The sequence below is a fragment of the Heterocephalus glaber genome, unplaced genomic scaffold (assembly GCF_053883595.1).
Source record: "Heterocephalus glaber isolate CG9 unplaced genomic scaffold, H.glaber_assembly_v1.0 deba00001662, whole genome shotgun sequence".
NCBI lineage: Eukaryota > Metazoa > Chordata > Mammalia > Rodentia > Bathyergidae > Heterocephalus > Heterocephalus glaber.
The window spans coordinates 7,394,805-7,400,462 of NW_028258403.1; the positions used below are offsets into that span (position 1 = coordinate 7,394,805).

Consider the following 5,658-nt stretch of genomic DNA (forward strand, 5'->3'; position numbering starts at 1 on the left):
CTAGGGAGGGAGGAGGGGGAAAAGAAGGGAGAGAAAAGAAAAAAATAGAAAAGAAAGGTAAAATGGAAACAAAGCTTTTGTAGATAAGAAGAGGAAGAGGGATCGGAGGGGAAGAGAATGGGAAAAATAAGAATTAAGATACATTGTGTACAGGTACAAATTCCATATGATGAAAGTGATCAATATGTATATCTAAATTGTACCAATAAACAAATTAATTAAAAAACTAAGAAAATATAATGCTTAGCTTGAAAGCAGTTCATGTGCAGCAGCTTTTAAATGAACTGATCATGTGCCCAACAATATCCAGTGGTTTAAGGAGTGAAGGATACAAAAACCATATCAAAAATTAAGCTGATCATGTCTTTAAAAAGATATGCTATCACTTCTTGGCCTTTTGGCTAAGATCAAGTGTAAAAAGATATGCTAGCTCCTGTCCTATATTTAGAGAATGTCATATAAAACAGGTTTTTAAATAACATTATCAATATTGTTCACAAAAATAAATTATTGGGGCATATGTCTTAAGGCTAAAGGAAATCATACCATACCAAACCTTATGCATGTTAACCAGTGATTTGGGTTTCTTTACAATGGTCTATCAAAGTGTGCTATAGATGGAAACTAGATCTACTGTTTTGACTGAATTGAAACATCAATTCATAAAATTTTTGAATTTAAGACTTCATTAACTTTCACCAGTTACAATGACTCAGGAGTTATAATAAAACAATTCATCTCATCTTTGAACACTCTTATGAGAAAGGTATATTCCCTCAATGGAATCGCCAGCTAATCCAGATAATCAGATTATCAAATAGTAACTGATTAGCACCTGATTTTGTGATTAATTGGTTTGAGTCACATGCTTATATTCTCATGAGACCCTGTATTTGTAAGAAAAAAAGTCCAGACAACTAACTGAGAAATTGTGTGGCCTTAATCAAGAGACCCAGGCACTGCTGCAATCAGAAGGCAAGAAGATCTCTTTCAGAGGCTTTAAAAAAAGGAGAGCATAGTGTTTAATGTTGTCAGATGCAAAGCAAATTTTGTAACCCAAAAAAAGAATGGCACACATTGCATAATATTTTTAACAAGTCTGATAGCTCCTATCAATCAAAAGGAAGGAAAGAAACTATATTAAAGAAGGAGGACATAGAGGGGTATTCGCTGTCTAAATTTTCAAAAGCAAATGAAAGCATTCCCTTCCTATGAAACACTGCTCTTGCAGGGTGCCATCTCTCAGATTATTTAGAAAGGGTCCACCATTCAAGACCCACCCTTAGCCCTCAGTGGCCAGTAAATATCACTTCAGTGTCCCATTTTCTCAGTAATACAAAGTGGTTAGGGAGAAAGAATTTCATCAAAACCTAGAAGAAATGATCTACCACCCTTAATTTCCATTCCTTTAGCTGGATGATGTTTCTTATGTTACTTTTATGATCTTACGAGCTTCATTATTCCCATTACGTCACATAAAATTAAGGCAATGTACTGTACTTACATTTTGTTTACCTCATATTCTACTTAGATATTATAAATGTTCCCATTTGGATAACAACTAGATTTTGAGACCTGTTGGGTGATTTTGTCTTTTTCAGTGACTTGATTGGAAAATGAAAGGTGAAAGGCAACTAATCTGAAAGAGCACAATGAGGCTGGTGTGTGAAAATTAGGAGGAGAGGGGACATAAACTCTTCTTATTAAAAAACATTATTATGCTCTTGCACATGTTTTTACTGCCCAGCTTACTGATGACAGAAATGATACAAAACAGAAAATCTCTTCAAAACCACATCTTCATAGCTTAAGTGATTCTTTAAGCTACAAGATTTTGGCAGTTTTAGAAAAAAATGAAGACTTTAATGGAGAACAAAATACTATACTTTGCAACGCATAAAGTACAGTGTAGATGTACTGAGTTAAAAATGTAATAAATCTACATAATTTGTTCAGCCCTTGGAAAAATCACCCTCTATTGAAAGCAGAAGCTATTATGTCCCTAAACTCAAAAAAACTTCATTATTTTTCATCAAAAGTAAATATATGTAAATGAAAAAGCAGGGTGCTTACATCAAGAGCTATATACCATTTGTTCTTTGTTAATTGTATTGCTGATTCCATCAATATCATTAAACACCTTCCAAAATACCATGTCATTGAGCCTACTTTGATCTCACAAATGACTAGAAAGAAAATCAGAAGAATAAAGGTGAAGGGAGAAGGTGAACTGGCTCTGTTAAACTGGACAAAGACAAGGATAATGACACCATTGTCCCAAGGCATGGAACCTTTATTATTTTTTAAATGATGCATGTCATTTGGCAACACTTTTCCTAGCTCTAACACGTGGCTGCTGCTCATTTGTGTCCATCATTTAGTAACTCCAAGAAGGAAGCATTTATAAGGATAGATGCCATGCTTCTAGTCTGTTACCCCCAAATCAAATCCTAAAATATTACTACTTGTATGGAAGCATTATTCTCCCTACAAAACATGTTCCTGAAACTTGCATGTAAATTTACTTTTACCCAAAGAAAAATGTAAATGTGTTGTATACCTAAAATGCACCAATAAAAGAATTTTTTTTAAAAAAAAAAGAAATTTACTTTTGGAAAAATAGCTTTATTTTAAATAACTTATGGGAAATTTCTACTTGCTTTTGCTATTTTAATGAGAGTGAATCTTTTGATAATGGCATTAATTCTTTTATGTCCATCTGCTTGTTATTTTTGTTTTATTTTGTTTAGATTTTTTAAATGCAAACTTTTTGTTTTCTACAATTTTATCAAAGTAGAAAATATGACAGTGAAAGAAACAGAAGGTGAGGGTCCTAACTTTATTTCTTTCATCAACTAGTTTTGACTATTTATTATATGTGTTTTACGCCAATTGTCATAACCTTTAAATGATCACAAAGTCCCTTTGGATCTTAGCCACGAAACCACCAGGGACCTGACTTGCAATATCCCTTTGAGTTCCATGATCTTAACTTTTGTAGTATTGAAAAACAAAGTAAAAAGAAATCTCTGACCTTTACCACACTGCTGAGTACAACTGCACAGTTGCTGATAGTTAGAGGGCACCATTGCACTGGAGACAGTTTCTTAGAAGAGGGTGGTAATGTGACTCAGTGCAAGATACATTTTCCTCAGCTGCTATATAGACAGGCAGTCAACCTGTCAAGTTCCTTAGTACTTGGCCAGGAAAAAACCAGAAGATTTCCTCATAAACAGAATACCTACCATTTCACAGAAAACTAACCATTACAAAGATAATGGTTGGATATGGAATCTAACGGCATATGACATGTTTTCCATTTCACTGAAAAATTTACAGAGCATGGATCATGATGATTTGATAGGAAATATGTTCACAGTGGTCACTATCAAAACTCAAGTCATTTCCCATACTGTTCTGGAATGCAGGAGACCACTGACATTCTTTTACTTCCCAACAAGAGAGAAAAATTTCACCTAAAAAATGATCAGGATTTCATTTCCTGCTATCTATGTATGTGAGAACTTAGGTATGTGAGAACTCAGAGTAGAGGAACTGACTCAGAAAATAAAATGGCTACCAGCTTTGTAAAGTAAAAATATTATCTGCCAAATAGAAAAATAACACATGGATGTATTCTGTGTACATTGTTTTGTCAACAAAAGACCTGATTAACAGGCACCAAAAATCTCTCTGCGATGGAAAATGACCCTTTTGCTAGAAAGGCCCTTTTGCTAGTACATCCTACTAATGAAAAAATGTAAGATGCAAGATCATCGAATAGTTGATTGGCAAGAAACCTTCTAGCCTTTGTATGTCACCACACTGGTTGCAGGGTAGGGAAGTTTGCCCTATCTGGATGTCCTACAACTTCCAAAGAGCTGCTTCCTAAATGTTTCTTGTGTGAATGGGGTCAAATTATTTAAGATGCCACTCAATGTTGCATATACCATGAATGAAAGACTACTAAAACAATCCTTTTCTGGGCCCTCTTTCTACATCTCAGGGGCCAAACTTTGCCCTTGTGTGAGCACAAACACCTCATATTTAAGTGACTCACTGTCAGATGCTGGCTCCAAGTCTATTAGATTATCATCATGTCATCTTTGTTTTTGGCAGTATTTGAAAGCACCTCTAGCAGCTTTGTTTGAACACTGTTATCATATCTAAAAGCTTGAATCTGTAAAACAAATACACAAACGTTTATAGACATCCTTATATCACTTCAAATTGTTGTGATTAGTGTACACACTTTGAGTATTATTACTTAAACAACCTCCAGCTGATGTAAAATAAAAACACTTTGGAACAAGGCATTCTCCAAATGTTCTATTAAGGATGCTGTTTATTTATATCAGTGTACAGAAAAGTACAGCTGTACAAAACATAAATCAATGTCAAAAGTAAAAGGCATTAAAATTCATAAGGTTCATTTTCCGACATCCAGAGCAAACTGTAGCTGAGAGTTTGTCACAGACTTAACATCAGCAATAAAATTATATAACTGCTGATGTCACATTCTTTGAGGTACACTCAAAGGCATCTAAAATTTTATAGCTTAGTTTTGCTTATTTTAAAAATGAATGTATATTACTCTTAATTTTGTTCTTATGCTACCTAGAAGACCTGAGTACAAAAACAGCATCAGAGGGGAAATAACTTGCAGTCCGTAGAGTTTTAACCAACATGAAAAAAAAATACAAACATATGCAACTGTTTTTCTATTGATCAGGAAATCACAGAAATTAGTGTTGGTTTAACACCTATTAAGGGAAACAGTGCCTTCTATAGCAGAATGAAGAAGGGTTATTGCTAAGTCAGGAAGAACTAAAAGCAAATCCTGCAGATACTATACTGATATTTATTCACAGTTAGGTGCTGCTCTGCTTCGGCTTTCAGTTATTAAAATTCTAGTAATTAATGAGATTTTGATTTTTTACTTAAATATTCACCTGGCTTGGAAGGATATGTGTTTTGTCTTACTATGTGGACAACCCAGTTTCCTATCAGATCCTAACTTCCTGGAAGCCAAGGAAGGACCACATAGCCACAACGGCATGTCCCAAAAAACTGCAACAAATTCATTTGCTGTTTTTATCTTAAGCAGTGAATGGACGACCCTGAGCTACTGGGAAGGCTGTTTGAAGTGCATCAGCCCATTTCTGTGTTCCAAAGAAGGGGTGACAACCTCCATTGCTTATACAGTCACCAGGGGCAGGAGCTGTTCTTAGCAAGTTCCCCATAGAAACTCAACCCTATCAGTTCTGAGGTAGAAACCATTATGATTACCATTTGTCAGAGGAGAAAAATAAAGACCACGGATGTCATGCAGCTCGCCCAAGACACAGGGCTGGTGTGAGACAGAGCAGGGCTTAAGCCAGACAACGCACTTCCAGAAGCTAATCCTCTCTCACAGTAATGATGCAGGCGAATGGTGTGTAGCTCCCCAGTGTCTTTTCCTAAGGAAAAATGTAACCTACATCCTGCAGTATATTACGGAGAATGTGTCTGTGCACTGGAAAGCCCGGCAGAGTGGTTTTTTCTTTGGAGGCTACAAATACCATCCTGACTTCCACTTCTCCTGGGACTTCGTATTTTTATGAGATTTTATGTAAACACATATACACATACCTGGAAAACCGTGTTTATATGGGGAGA

At 35.5% G+C, this 5,658-nt stretch overlaps 1 pseudogene; it reads left to right on the forward strand.

The window, feature by feature from the left end:
- The first annotated feature begins 381 nt into the window (after positions 1-381).
- LOC147822333 (U2 spliceosomal RNA) lies at positions 382-561 on the forward strand (annotated as a pseudogene).
- The last annotated feature ends 5,097 nt before the right edge of the window (positions 562-5,658 follow it).